The 22,920-nt window shown below is 32.3% G+C and overlaps 1 long non-coding RNA gene across 1 annotated transcript; it reads right to left on the reverse strand.

Annotated features, from left to right (window-relative positions):
* Nucleotides 1–967: 967 nt before the first annotated feature.
* On the reverse strand, nucleotides 968–1,635 carry LOC113086314 (uncharacterized). The gene is made up of 3 exons (XR_003284757.1): nucleotides 1,578–1,635; nucleotides 1,290–1,488; nucleotides 968–1,172 (listed from the first exon to the last, which is right to left on the reverse strand). It is a non-coding gene; the product is annotated as an uncharacterized LOC113086314 (long non-coding RNA).
* Between the last annotated feature and the right edge of the window lie 21,285 nt (nucleotides 1,636–22,920).

Here is a 22,920-nt window from a genome sequence, read left to right on the forward strand (position 1 = left end):
TGTTTTGAAACCATGTAAATTTGAACAAATAACAACATCTAAATAATAACATTATTATTTTGCTTATTTTTTTATTAAATTATTAATATATAAAGACTGAAATATTACTGTAATTACTTAGTCAAATAAAATATTTATATAATTTATTTTACACTTCACTTTCAAACATTAATCATTAATTAGTATGTGAGCCAAGCAGCATCCAAAATCAAAGTACTTCTGCTGAGATTCTGAAGTATGCTTACAATGGACACTTTACTACTCCATGAGAACACAGGAGAGGATTTATGAGTGGCAGTGTAGCAATGCGACTGAGGTTGTAAAAAATTATAAAGAAATAAATGCAAATGTCACAGTTCACATTATTTTAATCTCCGATCTCGTGTGCAAGTGTTTCGTTTGCATGTATGTCATTGCAGCAGCACATTTAACTTTAATTGTAATTACACTGACTGAATCTACCTGTGAATCAAATTATTTTAATGCACCCATTTTAGCCAATCAGAATCAAATATTCAGACAAACCATGGTATAAATAGATTTATTAGAGTAACCATTCAACAAACCAAGCAACTAATGGTTGTGTTAAGGAAAAATAGAACACTTTTTGCTTTTGTGTCGATTTGCTAAAGTAGACAGTAGTGTTCCTGTAGCTCAATTGGTAGAGCATTGTGGGGTTGGGGGTTCGATTCCCCAGGAACACTTGATAGGTAAAAAATTGATAGCCTAAATGTAAGTCGCGTCTGCTAAATGCATACATTTAATTTAACTTGAAAAGCAGTCTCTAGATTAAGATGAAGGTCCTTCCCAAACCGCATCTTCACTTCATGCAGCAGCTACCAAAAAAAGAAAGAAAAATTCATTAAAACAATTTTAACTTTTTATTCAAACAAAAATTTTTTTTTAAATGCAGTGGAAATACTAAAATCAAAGGAAACAACACTAAAAACAAATACTCACAATTTGTGGAACCCGAAGAAATGGGAACATGTCCATGAACTCTCATGTTGATTTTGTCATTAAATCAACCCTTTTAAAAAGAGCGCATCTCATTCGATTTTTGATATGTTGGTGTAGTCAGGTTGTCTTTTACATAGTTCAGCATTTATCACAGTAATGTGCTCCTGAAAACTTAATTGATCTTCTCCAATATTTTCCAGGTTTAATATAATCTGAAAAAGTAGTAAATAACACAATTCCTATTGTATATATACAATCTCCTAGCATTACTGGTCAATAACCAAGCAATTTTAAGACATTTTAGTGAAGAAGGATAAAACAGACAAAACCTCCTGGGACTGGGTGGAACCCGGATTATAAGTACACCGGAGTACTGGAAAGTTTGAAGTCTTGCATCTTTTTTTCTAAGCTTAGGATCGGAAAACTCTTAATTTAACAGTTTGCAACAAGCACAACAAAACTTATGGATGTAAGGCAACTTGTGACACTGTCGCGGTTCAGGCTCTTTCGTGTTTTAGTGTAAATCCGCTGTAGAAACATTGACAACTTAATTACTAATGGGTTTAAGGCTTATAAAAAGTAAATTACTTCAAAAAGAATGTATTTCTCTGACTTACCACAACAATATTTCTGTCAGACCATCAATTTAAATCAGCAGACGGGGATCAATCTCTTTCTCGACCGTTGGAATTCAAAACGTGCACTGCACTCGCGAGACAGCGCTGCGTGAATATGCTAGTGCAAATGCAGACAAATTGTTACTTTTTTAAAATTAATGAAAATAATGAGTTTTAAAACTTCTTTTTGTTTATGTCTGGTGTTCAACAGATAAAAAATATAATCCATAAAGCAAAACTGTTAAGTTGTTCATTTGAATCAGTTCGGGAGTTCAAAGCGGTTCGCGACTTCATTTGAATCAGTTCGGCAGTTCGGAGCGGGTTTCGCGAATCACTTGAGTCAGTTCGGGGATCGTGAATCATTTGAGTCATTTCGGGAGATCACAGCGGAATTCGCGAATCATTTGAGTCAGTTTGGGGATCGCTAATCATTTGAATACGTTCGGGAGTTCGTAGTGGCGTTCGCGAATCATTTGAGTCATTTCGGGAGTTTACAGCGGGTTTCGCGAATCATTTGAGTCAGTATGGGGATCGCTAATCATTTGAATACGTTCGGGAGTTCGTAGTGGGTTCGGCGAATCATTTGAGTCATTTCGGGAGTATACAGCGGATTCGCGAATCATTTGAGTCAGTTTGGGGATCGCGAATCATTTGAATACGTTCGGGAGTTCGTAGTGGGTTCGCGAATCATTTGAGTCATTTCGGGAGTTCAAAGCGGGTCCGTGAATCATTGAGTCAGTTAGCGAACACAAAGAGATGACATATCAAAACTTACATTGTCCAGACAGAAAGAGAAACTTGATGTTTTCTGTGAATAAAGATGGTAAGATTAGCAGTGCTGCATCTGTTTACACAAAAACAACAAAACAAAACAGGTTATTGGTACACATTATATCTTAGATGTGATGGTTGTCTACAGTAGGTTTTCTTATTCACAGTGTTTTTGGAAACCATGTAAATTTGAACAAATAACAACATCTAAATAATAACATTATTATTTTGCTTATTTTTTTATTAAATTATTAATATATAAAGACTGAAATATTACTGTAATTACTTAGTCAAATAAAATATTTATATAATTTATTTTACACTTCACTTTCAAACATTAATCATTAATTAGTATGTGAGCCAAGCAGCATCCAAAATCAAAGTACTTCTGCTGAGATTCTGAAGTATGCTCACAATGGACACTTTACTACTCCATGAGAACACAGGAGAGGATTTATGAGTGGCAGTGTAGCAATGCGACTGAGGTTGTAAAAAATTTATTTAAAGAAATAAATGCAAAATGTCACAGTTCACATTATTTTAATCTCCGATCTCGTGTGCAAGTGTTTCGTTTGCATGTATGTCATTGCAGCAGCACATTTAACTTTAATTGTAATTAACTGACTGAATCTACCTGTGAATCAAATTATTTTAATGCACCCCTTTTAGCCAATCAGAATCAAATATTCAGACAAACCATGGTATAAATAGATTTATTAGAGTAACCATTCAACAAACCAAGCAACTAATGGTTGTGTTAAGGAAAAATAGAACACTTTTTGCGTTTGTGTCGATTTGCTAAAGTAGACAGTAGTGTTCCTGTAGCTCAATTGGTAGAGCATTGTGGGGTGGGGGTTTGATTCCCCAGGAACACTTGATAGGTAAAAAATTGACTTGAACAGCAGTCTCTAGATTAAGATGAAGGTCCTTCCCAAACCGCATCTTCACTTCATGCAGCAGCTACCAAAAAAAGAAAGAAAAATTAATTAAAACAATTTTAACTTTTTATTCAAACAATAAAAAAATTTAAAATTCTGTGGAAATACTAAACTGAAAGGAAACAACACTAAAAACAAATACTCACAATTTGTGGAACCCGAAGAAATGGGAACATGTCCATGACCTCTCATGTTGATTTTGTCATTAAATCAACTCTTTTAAAAAGAGCGCATCTCATTCGATTTTTGAATATGTTGGTGTAGTCAGGTTGTCTTTTACATAGTTCAGCATTTATCACAGTAATGTGCTCCTGAAAACTTAATTGATCTTCTCCAATATTTTCCAGGTTTAATATAATCTGAAAAAGTAGTAAATAACACAATTCCTATTGTATATATACAATCTCCTAGCATTACTGGTCAATAACCAAGCAATTTTAAGACATTTTAGTGAAGAAGGATAAAACAGACAAAACTCCTGGGACTGGGTGGAACCCGGATTATCAGTACACAGGAGTACTGGAAAGTTTGAAGTCTTGCATCTTTTTTTCTAAGCTTAGGATCGGAAAACTCTTAATTTAACAGTTTGCAACAAGCACAACAAAACTTATGGATGTAAGGCAACTTGTGACACTGTCGCGGTTCAGGCTCTTTCGTGTTTTAGTGTAAATCCGCTGTAGAAACATTGACAAACTTAATTACTAATGGGTTTAAGGCTTATAAAAAGTAAAATTACTTCAAAAAGAATGTATTTCTCTGACTTACCACAACAATATTTCTGTCAGACCATCAATTTAAATCAGCAGACGGGGATCAATCTCTTCTTGACCGTTGGAATTCAAAAACGTGCACTGCACTCGCGAGACAGCGCTGCGTGAATATGCTAGTGCAAATGCAAACAAATTGGTTTACTTTTTTAAAATTAATGAAAATAATGAGTTTAAAACTTCTTTTTGTTTATGTCTGGTGTTCAACAGATAAAAAATATAATCCATAAAGCAAAACTGTTAAGTTGTTCATTTGAATCAGTTTGGGAGTTCAAAGCGGATTTCGCGACTCATTTGAATCAGTTCGGCAGTTCGGAGCGGGTTTCGCGAATCACTTGAGTCAGTTCGGGTATCGCGAATCATTTGAGTCATTTCGGGAGATCACAGCGGATTCGCGAATCATTTGAGTCAGTTTGGGGATCGCTAATCATTTGAATACGTTCGGGAGTTCGTAGTGGGTTCGCAAATCATTTGAGTCATTTCGGGAGTTTACAGCGGGTTTCGCGAATCATTTGAGTCAGTATGGGGATCGCTAATCATTTGAATACGTTCGGGAGTTCGTAGTGGGTTCGCGAATCATTTGAGTCATTTCGGGAGTTTACAGCGGATTCGCGAATCATTTGAGTCAGTTTGGGGATCGCGAATCATTTGAATACGTTCGGGAGTTCGTAGTGGGTTCGCGAATCATTTGAGTCATTTCGGGAGTTCAAAGGCGGGTCCGCGAATCATTGAGTCAGTTAGCGAACACAAAGAGATGACATATCAAAACTTACATTGTCCAGACAGAAGAGAAACTTGATGTTTTCTGTGAATAAAGATGGTAAGATTAGCAGTGCTGCATCTGTTTACACAAAAACAACAAAACAAAACAGGTTATTGGTACACATTATATCTTAGATGTGATGGTTGTCTAGGTTTCCATTCACAGTGTTTTTGGAAAACCATGTAAATTTGAACAAATAACAACATCTAAATAATAACATTATTATTTTGCTTATTTTTTTATTAAATTATTAATATATAAAGACTGAAATATTACTGTAATTACTTAGTCAAATAAAATATTTATATAATTTATTTTACACTTCACTTTCAAACATTAATCATTAATTAGTATGTGAGCCAAGCGGCATCCAAAATCAAAGTACTTCTGCTGAGATTCTGAAGTATGCTTACAATGGACACTTTACTACTCCATGAGAACACAGGAGAGGATTTATGAGTGGCAGTGTAGCAATGCGACTGAGGTTGTAAAAAATTTATTTAAAGAAATAAATGCAAAATGTCACAGTTCACATTATTTTAATCTCCGATCTCGTGTGCAAGTGTTTTGTTTGCATGTATGTCATTGCAGCAGCACATTTAACTTTAAATGTAATTACACTGACTGAATCTACCTGTGAATCAAATTATTTTAATGCACCCCTTTTAGCCAATCAGAATGAAATATTCAGACAAACCATGGTATAAATAGATTTATTAGAGTAACCATTCAACAAACCAAGCAACTAATGGTTGTGTTAAGGAAAAAAAGAACACTTTTTGCGTTTGTGTCGATTTGCTAAAGTAGACAGTAGTGTTCCTGTAGCTCAATTGGTAGAGCATTGTGGGGTTGGGGGTTCGATTCCCCAGGAACACTTGATAGGTAAAAAATTGATAGCCTGAATGCACTGTAAGTCGCGTCTGCTAAATGGATAAATTTAATTTAATTTAATTTAACTTGAAGAGCAGTATCTAGATTAAGATGAAGGTCCTTCCCAAACCGCATCTTCACTTCATGCAGCAGCTACCAAAAAAAGAAAGAAAAATTAATTAAAACAATTTTAACTTTTTATTCAAACAATAAAAATTTAAAATTCTGTGGAAATACTAAACTGAAAGGAAACAACACTAAAAACAAATACTCACAATTTGTGGAACCCGAAGAAATGGGAACATGTCCCATGAACTCTCATGTTGATTTTGTCATTAAATCAACTCTTTTAAAAAGAGCGCATCTCATTCGATTTTTGATATGTTGGTGTAGTCAGGTTGTCTTTTACATAGTTCAGCATTTATCACAGTAATGTGCTCCTGAAACTTAATTGATCTTCTCCAATATTTTCCAGGTTTAATATAATCTGAAAAAAGTAGTAAATAACAAAACTCCTATTGTATATATACAATCTCCTAGCATTACTGGTCAATAACCAAGCAATTTTAAGACATTTTAGTGAAGAAGGATAAAACAGACAAACCTCCTGGGACTGGGTGGAACCCGGATTATCAGTACACCGGAGTACTGGAAAGTTTGAAGTCTTGCATCTTTTTTTCTAAGCTTAGGATCCGAAAACTCTTAATTTAACAGTTTGCAACTAGCACAACAAAACTTATGGATGTAAGGCAACTTGTGACACTGTCGCGGTACAGGCTCTTTCGTGTTTTAGTGTAAATCCGCTGCAGAAACATTGACAACTTAATTACTAATGGGTTTAAAGCTTATAAAAAGTAAATTACTTTAAAAAGAATGTATTTCTCTGACTTACCACAACAATATTTCTGTCAGACCATCAATTTAAATCAGTAGACGGGGATCAATCTCTTCTCGACCGTTGGAATTCAAAAATGTGCACTGCCACTCGCGAGACAGCGCTGCGTGAATATGCTAGCGCAAATGCAAACAAATTGTTTACTTTTTTAAAATTCATGAAAATAATAAGTTTAAAACTTATTTTTGTTTATGTCTGGTGTTCAACAGATAAAAAATATAATCCATAAAGCAAAACTGTTAAGTTGTGGTACATAATTTCACATAAATTACAAAGAATTAAATTAAAGAGCAGCAAACAAGGCTATAAGTAAGGGGCTGTTCACATATCACGTCTTTTGCGCTCTCAAGTTCGTTATTTCAAATGTAGGCGCACCGAATGGGCGCTCATAACGGAAGTGACAGGCGCTCATTTTTCCAGAAACGTTTGAGTCAGTTCGGGAGTACGGAGCGAGCGGGACGGTTGTCTCGGTTTACATTCACAGTGTTTTTGGAAACCCTTTAAATTTGAACAAATAATAACATTATCATTTGAATCAGTTCCGGGGTTCGTAGCATGTTCGCGAATCATTTGAATCAGTTCGGGAGTTCAAAGCGGGTTTGCGAATCATTTGAATCATTTCGGGAGTTCAAAGCAGGTTCGCGAATCATTTGAGTCAGTTCGGGGATCGCGAATCATTTGAATCCGTTCGAGAGTTCGTAGTGGGTTCGCGAATCAATTGAGTCATTTCGGGAGTTCTCAGCGGATTCGCGAATCATTTGAGTCAGTTTGGGGATCGCGAATCATTTGAATACGTTCGGGTGTTCGTAGTGGGTTCGCGAATCATTTGAGTCATTTCGGGAGTTCAAAGCGGGTCCGCGAATCATTGAGTCAGTTAGCGAACACAAAGACATGACATATCAAAACTTACATTGTCCAGACAAAAGAGAAACTTGATGTTTTCTGTGAATAAAGATGGTAAGATTAGCAGTGCTGCATCTGTTTACACAAAAACAACAAAACAAAACAGGTTATTGGTACACATTATATCTTAGATGTGATGGTTGTCTACAGTAGGTTTCCATTCACAATGTTTTTGGAAACCATGTAAATTTGAACAAATAACAACATTTAAATAATAACATTATTATTTTGCTTATTTTTTAATTCAATTATTAATATATAAAGACTGAAATATTACTGTAATTACTTAGTCAAATAAAATATTTATATAATTTATTTTACACTTCACTTTCAAACATTAATCATTAATTAGTATGTGAGCCAAGCAGCATCCAAAATCAAAGTACTTCTGCTGAGATTCTGAAGTATGCTCATGGACACTTGTGTAAGGCAACTTGTTACACTGTCTTACCCTCTCTCTCTCTCTCTCTCTCTCATGTTGAGTTTGGGTCTCTTGACCATCTTGTAAGAGATGCTCTAACAGTTGCCATAGAAACCCAGCCCTGCTGGTGTTGATGTGTTCAGATGGGTGTTGCTTGCACGTGTTCGTCAGAGGAAAGACTGTATATGAGTTCAGACTCCAATACACTTCATGGGCATGTTGAGACACGTCTGGAAATGATTGAAAGTCTCCTCTCAAACATGTGTCTTAGATGCAGGAATCGATTTTATTTGCTGCTTTTGTACCAAACCACCTGCTGATCAACTCAATTATATCAGCATCTTCATTAGAAGCCACATCTTTATAACATTTTGGCATGGTAGCTGTAGTGTTTTAGAAATTGACTATAGTTCTTGCATGATAAACACGGTTTAACTGGTATTTGGGGTAAAACCATAGCAAACAAAGGTAAATTCACCTTCTGTGAAAATGTACCATGTTTCTTGTGTCGTAACCACTGTGGTATTTGGGGTAAAATTATAGTCAACCCAGTTAAATAGTATTTATTTTTAAAGTTTACTGTTAGGTTTTCCCTGTTATGCTAAACCATAGTTTAGATTTGATATTTGAACTAATACCACAGTAAACCAATGCAAATTGTATTCTGATGACATTTATCATTGCCTTTGCATGGTAACTATAGTTTACTATTGGTATTTAGAGTAAAACAGTAAACACAAGCAAAGTAGTTATTATTAAACTAACCATAGTTCGAATACAGAGTTCTGGCATGAAACTCTAGATGGCACAGTACAATAGGTCTAACTCCAACTGACCTAATGACATCACTATCACATGGCACAGCTGATTGGATTTCTCCTGTATTAGTAGCCAATGAGCTCACTGCTCAGTATTTAAATATCTGGCTTTTATTTGCTGTGGCAGTCCACAGCGCACTTCAGAAACCCTCCACCCTCCCCAGCTCCACCTGTATAGATCTGCTATATGAGGTGATTCCTGTATGCTATGGGATTATTTCATTTACGTTGTTTACGGTTAGTTTTTGCATGTAACAACAGTTTGACTGTGATATTTGAAGAAATGCCATATTAAATCAAGGTTAAGCTGTATTACATAGTTTAATTTTGATATTTGGAGTAACACCAAAAAATTGTCTTTTTTGAAAACTTACCATAATTATTACATGGTAACCTCATCATTGTTTAACTGGATTGAGATGAACTGTAATAAAACTATAGTAACCATAAGTAAAATTAATTTAATTTGATGACTTATCTAGTAGCTTTATCCTGAATCTGATATTTAACAGTTTCATTTATATTATAAATAATTTTACTTTTTAAGCATAATTCTGTGAATTATTACACTATATTAAATTGAAATATGTTTGCCATTTAATTTCATCATTTAATTTATTATTATGCTGTATTTAATTCACATATAAATTTTTGTGCTTTTTATTATTATTAACAGTTTTGTTATATAGTAGTATTCTATACTTTGTTGATTCTTATTAAAGTGTTTCTCTCTGGCCACTTTCCAAATTAATTTAATAAATCGTCAAGATCCCATTCCCACAGCTCTTTAAGGGCTCGGATATTACAGCAGAAACCGTGAACCTTTCACTTTAATTAAATGATTTTCCATACTCGTTACTTAAGGATAATGAGTTATTATAATTTTTTTCGTGAATTAACCTCAGCACCAGGCGGGAGTTTCCCATCTGTGCAGAGAACACAGAATCGTGTTTTTTGCAAAGAGATTAGAAATCACATACAAATTATGACAACATTTATTCTTTTTATTTTATTATTAATTATTATTAATTTAACGTTTTATTATATATATATATATATATATATATATATATATATATATATATATATATATATATATATATATATATATATATATACATATGTGTGTGTGTGTTTACATTTTTTATAAAATTAGATATTATATGTAATTATTGTATATATTTTTAAATTACATTTCTGTTATCTTGGTTAGCAATGCATTTTTTTATTTTTTAAATTGTAAACTTAAAATGAAATTTAGTATAAACGTGTGTATATATATATATATATATATATATATATATATATATATATATATATATATATATATATATATATATATATATATATATTTCTTTATAACATGGTTTCAATTAAAAAAATACCTTTTATAACTAAGTTTCTATATTGCTTACAATTTCTATACTTTTCTTTTTTTAATTTATGTACATTATATATGTACATCTATTTATTTTATCAGTATGGTTTATTATAAATTGTTTTATTTTTGACTTTGTAATGTTTATTAGCATTACTTTATTATAATTAAATGTATGTATACATTTATATATTATATTTATATTTGCCTATTAACATGGTTTCATTTTTATGTATTAATATGTAATATATATTTACTTTGTATTAGCATAGTTTAATTTATTATAGAATTGATATTTTATTTATTTACTTTAAATTTTCAATAACATGGTTTCATTTGTTATAGTTTTATAAAATATATATACAGTTCAATATATACCAATTTATATTTAGTTAACAATATTTCATATTATTATTATCATTATTTTAAGTTTTCAGATTTTTATTGCAATCTACAACACATGAAATTGAAAGTGTAGATTAAAAGCATCTGTATTTCAAGACCAACTCTGAGACAAAACCAATATTAGCGAAATTAAGTTTTGCAATACTCAAAAACTACACAAAAACTACACGTCTCATCCAAAATCATTGGCGCTATCCACTGTGAGGGCGTCATACCTGTAAAAGTGTTTCCAAGGATTCAGTGTCAATTCAAACCTGTTTTTCAACCTGTTGACATTTGCTTTAGCAGCTCTTGGTTGGAATCCAGCAGAAGCTGTTCTTTAATGGTCATCGCTGTTTTCTGTTTTGTTCCTCCTGCCCATTGGTCTGGTGCCAGCTGATTAAAGTGAACGCGGTGATACAGAACAGAAAGCTGTTATTACTTGTTTTAGTATTGCCAAGGCTGTGAATGACGGGTAACATGGTGAACGAATGAAGTTAAGTGTAAGGTTATCATGCATCTAGCTCAGCCTCTCGCTGCGTCTAATCAAACAGCGAAGGAATTGGGAGCTGTCAGGCTGAGAGAGGAAAGTAAGAGCGCCTTTCATCGCCCATTGTGTGAAATATAGTTTTCATTAAAGAGCAGGCAGCAGTTTTCCAATGAAAGTCCAAACAGCACAGCATGCATCTCTGGGGAGCGCGACCGAAAAAGCCCTTATTTCCGCTGCACTTTCATGCCCGAGACCCCTGGATACATTTCTCACTCCGCCATTTCCCTTTGTTTTTGCTGTGTAATACTGTAGGTGGTGGTGTTTATTTATTTATTTATTTATTTTTGCCATTTCTTGTCTATTGTCTTTTTTGGGGGGTTCCCAAGGGACTAATGGAGAGCAAGGCACACGGAAAAGCCATTCCTGTGATAAAAGCAAGCAAGCTATAAATGATTAGTGCTGTTTGCTAATGGAATTACTTATACTTGGGTTAGTGTGGTGCTTTTTATATTTTAAAAGAATTATAATTAGGGCCGGGACTCGATTAAAAAAATTAATCTAATTAATTAGAGGCTTTGTAATTAATTGATCGTAATTAATCGCATTTTAATTGCATATAAATATTTGACCTGAGAACAGTGAGAAGTATTTTTTTTTTCACATGGAATTATAGTATACCATTGAATAATGACTGAATACATAAGCTTTAGCAACAAAATATTGCTTATTTTTATTCAACCAAGTCTAGCAGACCAGTGCAATTTTTGCCATTAAGTGTAACAATAGCATATTTAGAAACAATTTAGAAATGGTACATTTCAGAAATTCAGGAAGCTTATAGGTGCTGGAACCTTCTGTAAAGAGTTTTTTAAGTAAAACACAATACTGTCAATTACATTCAGAACATTGGAAACACTGATTATTAGAAAACATCTCTCTGTTGCTTAAGAGGCCATAACATACTAAGTCCAACTCTCAATAACCTTGGCCAAAACAATAAAGAGTTTAACATAAACTGCCAGTTGAACCAACAAAATAATACATAGTTCAACATAAAGTGTAAAATCCACGCTAGCTGCTATATGTTTTGCGTTGAGGTGATACTTGAGGTTCGATCATGTGCTGCGGTGATATGCGAACGCTAGTTGGTGCTTCAGTATAATCGGTCCGCCGAAACTCATCCAGTGAGAAACGTTCCGCGGTGTAAAAATAAGTTATTAAAAATGCGGGAATTTTTTTTCTGTAACTAATTAATCTTAATTAACGCGTTATTTTTATATATTAATAATAATAAAATAATATATAATAATAATTATTAATATTTTTAAATTTGAATAGAAATTAAATTAAATATATATGTTTTTATTTCATAAAGTTATTATTTATCTTCATTAGTTATTTTTAATTTGCAAAAATAAGGTATAGACTAAATTACTAGAGTAGAGTAGTTAATCATTTAAATCTTGTATATTTATTAATATTTCAATATTAACGTTTTTATAAATGTATTTTTTTATGATGCAAAAACGAAGCACGTTTTGCCACTTTGTTATAGTAGCAATATATACTCGAAACTGTTTTGATTCAGAAATTGCTAGTGAAATTCAGAAAGTATTAGAATGAATGGCATGTAAAACGTTGAATTAAACATGAGTTGTTTTAAGAAGAAAATCAGAAATAGTATTTTCTGTTTTCTTTATTTTCAGTTTTTGGCTGTTTCTTGCTTATTGTCTGTTTTTACTTTTCTTTTTAGGTTCCCTAGGGACTAATGGAGAGCAAGGCACACAAAAAGGTTTTTTTTCGTGATAAAGGCAAACAATTTATTAATAAGTAGTGTTGTTTACTAATAGAATTGCTCATGCTTACATTTAGAAATTTCCCATTTTAAAAAGTAGTTATGTATTTACATTAACTATATTTACAATTAATTTATTGATAATAATTATTAATTACTTTAATACTTTTTTTTTTAGCAACAACCCACTTTTTGACACTTTATTATAGTAGTAAACATTTTCACCCAGAAACTCTTAGTAAATGTAATGTAAAAACATGAATTAAACATTTAATTATACATGAAATTTTGAAGTCGAAAAACTGAAGTATTTTCTTGCAGAACATACTTCAATAAACTTTGAAAAGAAAAGTATTTTATTTATTTTTTTTCAGTGCAAAGAGGGCATGTTAAATTATCAGAGGAATTACTGGAGCATCACGTCTCAGTGTACTTGGATTGGTATTTTTAAAGATTTAGTTTCTCCTGCTCTCTCTTTTTATACAGTATATGACATATTATGGAGATTACATTAAATATTATGTAAAACATCACTGACAGGTTGCAGGTGATTAGAATATATTGTTTTCTTCTTTTCAAAGTGAAAAATGCCAAATATATAACAAGCGAGGGTTTTCTTCTGGTTTGAGGACTTCATTATTTTCTCCACTGATCAACAGTAAATGGCGGAGGTGAGTAGAGCTGTCAATCAAACACTGGACCACACGTCTCGATCATTTAAAGATGATTTCTGTCTAGTTTCTCTTCGTTTATCAGGCTTTTTCTTCAGTTCTCTGTGGCTGCTGTTGAAGCTAAATCTTCAGTTGTTTTCGTGAGGTTTTCACTGTATGCATCTGTCTTGGAGGGATGGGCGAATGCACCTGGTAAAATAAAGCGATATTAGGCTCAGATTTGTGAATCTCTCCAGATCAATCTATGGTTAATGCAGCTGATGTTGTGTGAAATCTCTTCTGTTGCTGTGAGGCTCATATGAGAGGGATTCATCGTGTCTAATATTTCCATATTTTCCCCCGTCACATTTGTTTTTCAATATCTCTAGGTTTTATTTCCTTTCTCAGACGGGACGTTTACCAGCCTGTGGCCCCGGGGTGATTAAGATCAATCTGTTTGTTTTAATTGAACCGTTGCACGTTTTAGTGCACCAGTGCATTTTCTACATTTTTATTTGGTACTCGTTTATTTTGTGCCAGTAAAATATCAAGACACCCACAGTGATGTTGTGATAAGGTCATTTTATTTTTCATTTTGATTTTGGCTTCTAAGGATTATAAAAGAAGAAGATATGAGGTACAACTATTCAAATCTAGCTATTTCTTTTTTTCGTCCCTTAACAGCGGTGTGCATTTGTTTCTCCCTGAAACCCAAACTAATTTTCAGAATCAGCACAGTCGCGATTGTTGTAAAATGCTGTCATTTTACAAAAAAATAAAAAATAAAACGCCAGAATTGACAAATTTATGCTTTATATTCATATAAATATTTAAACATTTATTTTACATTTTAGAATAGAAAAGCAATGCTAATTCAGCTCTAATTTGTTTCTCATATATATATATATATATATATATATATATACACACACACACACACACACACACACACACACACACACACACACAAACACAAAGGCTAAGTTTGCCATTGTCCTGAGCTCTGTAATCAGGATTGGATAGGAGCAGAGTGTGTCTCAATGCATTGTGGGAGATCTTTTGATTATGGCCGGTGTGAGAGCAGGTTGTCAGTGCGGTGGGGTCTGGATGACCTGTAAACCCCTGCAGGATGACGAGGGCCGGTCGTTCCCAGCGGTGATGGTGACAGATCCAGCAGCGCTCCTCTGATCTGTTTGTGGATGTCCTCTGGTTCCTCCTCTCATCATTAGACCGGGAACGGCTCGCTCTTGTTAATGCTGTCAGCTGCACTGATGCAACCGAACCTCGACAGAAAGAAGAGCTGCGGTTCTGCTTGAGCTTCGAGAGGCTTTGCTGGATTCAGCGTCAAAGAGAATGCTCAATACAATGCCAGTTTCTACATTAGTTTGCTTTTTAAGAGTTAAAAACATGCTATAAAAGAGATTTAGACTGTTAAAACAACAAGCCGCTTGAGTCAGTAGATTACAGTAAAGTTACCGTGTTAAAGAGGTGTTCTAGTACAGTGTGATGTACTGTAGGTTGCAAAGCTATTGATTATATCACCTGCAATCTAATATAGGCTCACATACTTTTATATAATACAAAAATTAATTTAATGTGCATACTTTTGCATTCCATATCTATTTTTTACTACTAGTTCTACTACTTCTACTAAAACTATTATTATAACTATTATATTTGTTATATAAATATAATATATATATATATATATATATATATATAAAATATATATATATAAAATATAATTGTTAAATATATTTTACATATTTAAAATTATTTACATTTTTATTTATTATTGATTTATTAATAGTAATAATTACTACTGCTACTACTATTTACTTATTTTTATATATTTAAAATACTTTCATTCAGTTGGCAAAGTATGTTAATGTTAATTATGGATAAATGTTTAATATTCCATTATTATATTAATTATTTCCAGATCACTAATTAGATTTATTTTTATTTGATATATTTTAAATGTTTTACTAATAACTGTATTTTTGTTATTGTTTATTGTTAGTGGATTTTAGTCATGCCCGTTTTATTTGTATTTTTCTATCTAATTAAAGCAATTATTTTTTTATTAGCTTGTATTATTTTTCAATTTTTAAGTAGGTTTTAGTCAGCCTGTGTTGCATTGTGGGTAATAAATAATAACACCCATAAAATGAGGAAAGAGAAGTGTAACATCATCTCAGTGTTTGCTGCTTTAATCAATGCTGTGCTGCTTGAATGCATTAAAAGCTATTAGTTACATTTGATAAGCATGAGATATTGATTTAAGAAGCTGTCAGATGGAGAAAAAAAGAGGAAATTAAATGTACATTTATTTAAGCATGCACTTTATTTCCATGCGCTAGTCAATATTTATGTGTTCATATATGCATCATAAAAAATTAATTTTAGTCATTTATTTAATTCACTCATGTATTTATTTATATTTATATTAATTTGTGTGTGTGTGTGCACCATTCTTTTAAAGTTGTAATATTTTTCATGTGCTGTGTTCATTTAGAGGTATAAAAACAAGCTGGGGCTGATTGGTGCTCTCAGTAAAAGCTCAGATTTGATGTATCGATCCCCGCGCCCAGAAAGCCTTCTCTTATGAATTTATTTGTCAATCAAAGAAACACAAGCAGAAATAAAAGGACAAATGGTTGGTGCATCAAAGATACGTTAAATAGCACAGGTAAACAAACATTGTACAAAAGCCACGAGAGTCCTGCTTTCACAAAGCATTTTCCAGGAGTGCTTCGTTTACAAAATGTTTTGACTCTCGTACAAAGACTTTTGTTGGTAGTAGAGCTCAGTATATGGATGTTTCTCCAACCACTGGCACTTCTTATGTCTCAGAGATTGATTTTTACATCAAACTAACAGATTTCAGGTTTTATTTTGTTTTCAGAAATTCACATTGAAACTGTCTTGGAAACTTTTAACTGTCGTTATTGATATTTGCGATACATATATTTTTGTTGCGGAAATTACTTTAAACTTTTATTGCAGTAAAACAGATTACTTAAGGCTAATTTCATCACAAGGTATTTATTTATTTGTTTGGTAACTTAAAAAAAATTGAAATGTATGCAAATGCATTGTATTGTTTCACCACTTACATTATTTCACAAAATTACAATGACACTCAAAATATTCATCACTTTATTAGTTTATTACTCAAAAATATTCCGCTGAAAGTCTTTTGGATGTTTATGTCTATTACAAATATTATTTGTACATTTTGAAGCTATAATATAAGCAATGAGTGAAACAATCCTAAACCATTTCAATTTGTTGTGAAAATTAAGCGAATTTTGAATTAGGCTGAAAAGGCTAATTTCATTGCATATTAATCTTAAATACACACAATTAATTTTGTTGTAACTACTTTATTTCACAAAAATTAAAGCTTCAAAACCAAAATGTATTTTCATTGTTAGAATCAAATGAATTTTATAAAAAACTATGATAATCTAAAAGACTGAAATATTTAAAAACCATGTGTAGAAAATGGTTCAGATTTGTGTGAATCGCATTTTTATTTTAAATAAAAATGGAAATTGTAAATCTTATCTTAAATTGTTTACTGATATTATTTCAATTATTTTACAAAATTACAGCTTGATTGGTAATCTCACTCAAATATTCAATATATTTATTGAATTAAACTGTGAAAATGAGATATATTACAATTAAATCTAATCTAATCTTGACAAACTATATATCGTTGGAAAGGTCTAAGACTCCCAAATCTATATTTGATCAATGTTTTTTGTTACAAATTATGTAGGAAAAGTAATAGATTAATTTATGACAAGAGTGCACCCTCAAAAATCTAAATTATAACAGGAATTTTGACCTTTGTTAAAAAAACAAGACTTCTTTGTTGCCTTTTTCTCTATCACATTTTAGAAATCATGAGAAATTATATATCAACTGAAAATTTAAAATCTCAAAATTCATCCTTTAAAACTCAATTTAAAATCAGACATTGCATTACCATGTAAATGGTACATCAATATCATGTTAGAAAATGTTTTCATTCATGAATAATACAAATTTAAGTTTGGATCGTGCACTACAATGTCAATGTTGAAAAATATGAGTGACAGTTAAGGGGTTAAATTGAACATTTAAATTTTTTGTCAATCAAGAACTTTTCCTAAGTTTTGATGTCATTTCCACAACATACAACAATTTTGTCCACTAATGTAGTTTTCCCAAAAGTTTGTGCTTATGGTTACTAAAGAGCTAAATTATATTACTTTTTAATATTACATGTAATGTGTGAAGAAAACAAGGTAAAATCAAGGTCTCAATTCAAAGCCTAAAAGTTTGATTGTCATTACCAGTCAAGGTGTAATTTGGCCAAATTATGCAGACAGTTATGACTATATAATTAAACTGTGTGTGTTTCGGATAAAAAACTAACATGTGATGAGATTAAACTTAGACAAATGTTTAGTGTCATTTCCACAACAGAACCTTATCAAACTAAATTTATCATTAAAAAAGGATGCAGTGTAAATGACATTTTTTATAATTTCAGAAAGAGGTAAAATCTTTGAAATTGATTCCTGTATACCTTAGTAGACTAAGAAAATGAGTGCAAAAAAAAAAAAAAAGACAAACCAATGATTCTCAGATGTGAATGGAGTCTCTTTCGGTTTTCAGCTCTCTTTTGCTTTACCACAATATAATCTAATCCTGAAAGCATAATGCATGGATTACATTGTGAGTAGAGCAGCTTCCAGACAAGATTACTGCTCATGATAAGAGATACGCTCAGACTCGGATTCACCTGCCGGATGATAGAGCAACCTACTTTCTCCAGCACTTCCCAGGGATCTTATCATATCTAAATGGAAATGCTTCCATTCAGCTTCGACAGTGTGTGTATGTATTTGTGTGTGTGTGTGAGCGGTAACTGATCTTAGGTCAGCTGATACTCAAACAATTTCCCGGTTTTCACTCTTCTGTCTTGAACGGCAGGTGTGTGAAAATGATGCACTTTCTTTTCTGATGAGAAACTGCTGTGGTTTTTATTTTAGATCATGGTTTTGATTGGATTTATTCTCATACAATAAGCTGAGCTCGATATCCTTTCACAAAAAGACTGCAATATTACCTTAAATATATACTACAGGGAAACTATGATAATACTACATCCTTTTCTGTTTTTTTTTTTGACACTACATGATATATTTAACTACCACAAAAACATATTTTCTATAACTACTGGACAAATGTAAAATATATATATATGGTGTACAATAATTATAAAATAATGCAAATTATATGATTATTATTTTATTCACTGTTATTTAATTGTATGGTTAATGGTACAAGAATACCATGGAATTGCTTATTTCTCAATGATATCAATACTAAACATTTTAGATATTCTACTATATTTCATTTTTTATTTGTGTAAACATTTCTAAAACATATTCAATATATTTTGAAGTATTTGTAAAATATTATGAAATTTGATGTGTTTATAATAATTATTATATAATTAGTATACATGCATATTTTTATTATTAATATTATAATATCTGAAAGATATTTTGAGTTTATTATATTCATAAATGATATACTTTTACACAGGTACTGTTGGGCATGTATATGGGTAAAACCATGGTAAATATAATAATAGGCAACAATTTAGTTACCATAGGTATAAGATGAACTGTACTTAATGTCATGTGAAGGAACGTTTTCTAGAGAGACTTCATTCTGGGGTCTGTTGTAAAAAGTGCCAGTAATTGGTATTGATTGTTTTGATACGGCATGTGCCGGTGAACGCTAGATCTCCATTTAGCATCTAGCCTCTTGAGAATGCCATTGATCCACTTAGCTTTTTCTTAGCAACCAGCGCAACGTCTTTATTACACTTCAACTGCTTTTCTAACCTGGGATCAACTATAGGAGTATTATACCCAAAGGTAAACAGCTAGCTTTTGTTATGCTAATCCATTTGCAGCTGCCACTTTAAACCTTTCTTTAGTTACATAACTTTTCCGAATGTTTGTACATTTAATTTTGAGTGCCGACATTACAGAGTAATAATAAACATCCGTCTGGTGCCGTTCTCATGGGTTTGTTTGACGCTTATTGCTTCCTATTACGTGCATTCGGCATGATTCATTTTGCGCGTGTTCGTTTGGAGATTTCTAGCCATGCATAAATGAATGCAGAAGAGCGCATACACTTATTTTCAGCCAGATTCATTTCCCTTCATATGCCCAAAAATCCAACTGAGAATTCATAATTTCTGAGTAGCTCTTTCGGTAAACGTCAGGCGGCGTTACATATTTAACTATGCATCATTCGGATATGTGCTTTCAGAATAATAATTGGCAGTTCTCCAGCTCAAAATCCCAGCAGGTTCTGCCTTCCCAGTTCCACATCAGCTTGACTTGTAATGCTCGGAATAGAAGAGTCTCTTGGTCAGAGGCAGGGATGTCAACATGTCATGCGGTGAGTCATTTGGCTGCCGATGGACAGCGAACGCTTTGATGTTCCTGGCCTGTCTGAACTCAACTCACACAGTCTGATTTCGCTTCAGGAATGAAGTCACCCCCTCATGCTATTTTTTTTTTCCATCTCTGAGGAGAAAAAGTTCACTGAAAGGTCTGTACTCGTAAAAATAAAGTAGTCTATACGGTTCATTTTATGGGCATGTATGAGGTATGAGGCATTTAAGGTCAGCAAACAAACCTCTCATGAAGATCCATTTTGGCTCTTAAAGTACTTCATGTGTCCTTTAGATGAGTATGTTGGTTTCTGGTCCTCTAGGAAATGGCCTTTTAAAATATGACATCTAATATGTATTGTTATTTCCGCAACAGCGAAAATGTATTTTTCTTCAAAATCCGGAGGTCAAACTAAATGTTGTATCGACTTTTTATAAAGTCGATTTTATATGAGATTTGTGTAATTTAGCTAATTCAAGTTTATTTCTGGAAAACAGAATTGTTAAAGAGTTGTTGGGACTCTGCAGTAATAAAATTACGCACAGGTAGGTGGGCGACAAATGATTGTCTTCATGAGTGAGTCATTTGAGTCATTCATTCAACCTATTTGTTTCTAATCACTGAATCATTCACTCAAAGAGTTTGTTACAAAAAAAAACAGATTCATGCATAGACATAAGTGAATTAATTCATTCCTTCGAATTCATTGACTCTTTACAAGTGAGTTTTCTTATCATTTGCAGAATCAGTTCATCCAAAAACACTGATTCATTCAAGAACGCATTACTGTAGTTGTTCAGAGACGCGCTGCAGTTTCTGTTGTTGCTTAATTTTGAAGTATTTTTGTTGGCGTTAGCTGACAATATTGTGCTATTATATTATTTGTTATGTTTTGGATTTTATGAGGATGGCCTGTTTTTGGACCTTATCAAATGCCCTGGTTTGACATTTACCATGGTCAGTAATATATTTTGGACATTATCATGTTTGGAATGCCATTTTTTAAATAGTTTTTCATGGAAATACCATGTTCTGGACTTTATCTTAACGGCATTGGCAAGGTTACTTTGGTACCACCATGTGTTAGACCATACCATGATGTTAACGCCATGTTTTTTACATTTACCACAATAATACCATGTTTTGGACCATATCATAATGTTAATGGGATTTTTTGTTTTTTGACATGTACTATAATACTACCATGTTTATGACATTATCATGAGGGTTAATTTGCAAAAAAAGACATTTTGATAATGGTAATTCCACGTTTTTGTCATTTACAACATTAATGCAAAGTTTTAGTGCTCTATCGCAATCTTAATTACCATGTTTAAGACATTTACTATGGTGGTACCATGTTTAAGGACTTTATCATGTTTAATGCCATGTCTATTTTTTCATTTTCCATGATGATACCATGTTTTGAATGATATTTTAATGGCCATGCATTGTTTTACTGTTTGACCAGGCTCGAAACCTCGGACTGATGGTCTGCGTGACCTTTTTCCCGTTCAGCCTGGTGAAATGGACTTCATTTGCTGTTAAATTATATCGGCAGTGCTCGTCCACCCAGAGCCCTCTGGGAATCCGTGCCGCCCGCCGTGCTCCCTGACGGCCGCGTGTTTTATTAGCCAGTAAAGCATTACGCTGGGCCTCTTTGATATTGATTTATTTATTTATTTGTGTCCATCCCATAAGCCCCTGTGAGAGATGTGTTGGTGCCGCAGGCCACGTTTGAGCACATTAAATATATTGCAGGCATTTATTGTGGGCGTGGACGCGGCGGGTGTTTGCTTCAGAGCGCCGTGCACCTGCAGATATGACAACAAACGTGTCCTCACCTCAACGCCGCGCGCTTGAAGCCTCTTCCTGAAGAGAAACTACACAGACGGGATCTTCTGAAGCGTCCATGTGGCTGAGGGTCAAATATAATGCATTTTCCATTAACAAATAGGTTTTATAGACTATATAGATCCAGATCTCGATGCGTCAGATAGCCAGTGTGCACCTAGTTGTGATTTTACATCAGTGATGTATATATTATATATATTTATATATAATATATATATATATATATATATATATATATATATATATATATATATATATATACATCATATATATGTGTGTGTGTATATTATATATATATATACGGGATCTCTCCTTATTTAGTGATTATGTTTGACTAAATGTAATTCATCTTTTGAAGGCTTCAAAAGCAGAATTGATCCACTTTTACATTTTTATCCCTTATTTATACTATTATAGTTTTTAAGTAGCATTTTAATCTTTATTTCTATTTTTCACTTTCATCATTGTATTATACATGTTTATTGGTAATCATCATGAATTTGAGCTTTATTTTAATATTTAAATGTTCTTATTTAATATTTTCACAGTTTTAATTTTAGTATTTATTCATTATTACTATTAACATAGAAGTTGTTGTTATTTTAGGTTTAAGTAATTTAAGTGTATAAATCTTTAATTGTATTCAATTTCAGCTTTATTTAAAAAAACTTTTAATATTTAATACATAACAACATTTAATGTTTAATAAACATCTTTATCGACTTAAGTTTTATAATTTATTTCAAATGGAGTATTAATTCATATTTGCATTTTATCCCAGTGTCATTTTAGTGTAATTCATATATTATTATAGTTTTTAATTTGCGTTTTAAATTGGCTTTTTTTATTTTTTTTAATACTTTCATGTCAGTTCATTTAATGATTTATTTTTAATTATCATTATGCGTCCTGTTAGTATTTTCTTATGTTCATGAGTATGTATGCGTCTTATTTATTTATTTATCATAGTAGTGTTGATTTATTGGTATTTTTTATTATTATTTTATAAATTGTGTGTAAACGTGGTGAAATCTGACAGCTTTATTTTCAATAAAACTATTTTTTTAAACCATAACATTTATAGATTTATATAAGTAATACAATATACAAATGTTGTTGAAATATTACAGTATATTAGTATTTTAATTGATGTGTTATTTCAATATT

The sequence above is a fragment of the Carassius auratus genome, unplaced genomic scaffold (assembly GCF_003368295.1).
Source record: "Carassius auratus strain Wakin unplaced genomic scaffold, ASM336829v1 scaf_tig00043070, whole genome shotgun sequence".
Lineage (NCBI taxonomy): Eukaryota > Metazoa > Chordata > Actinopteri > Cypriniformes > Cyprinidae > Carassius > Carassius auratus.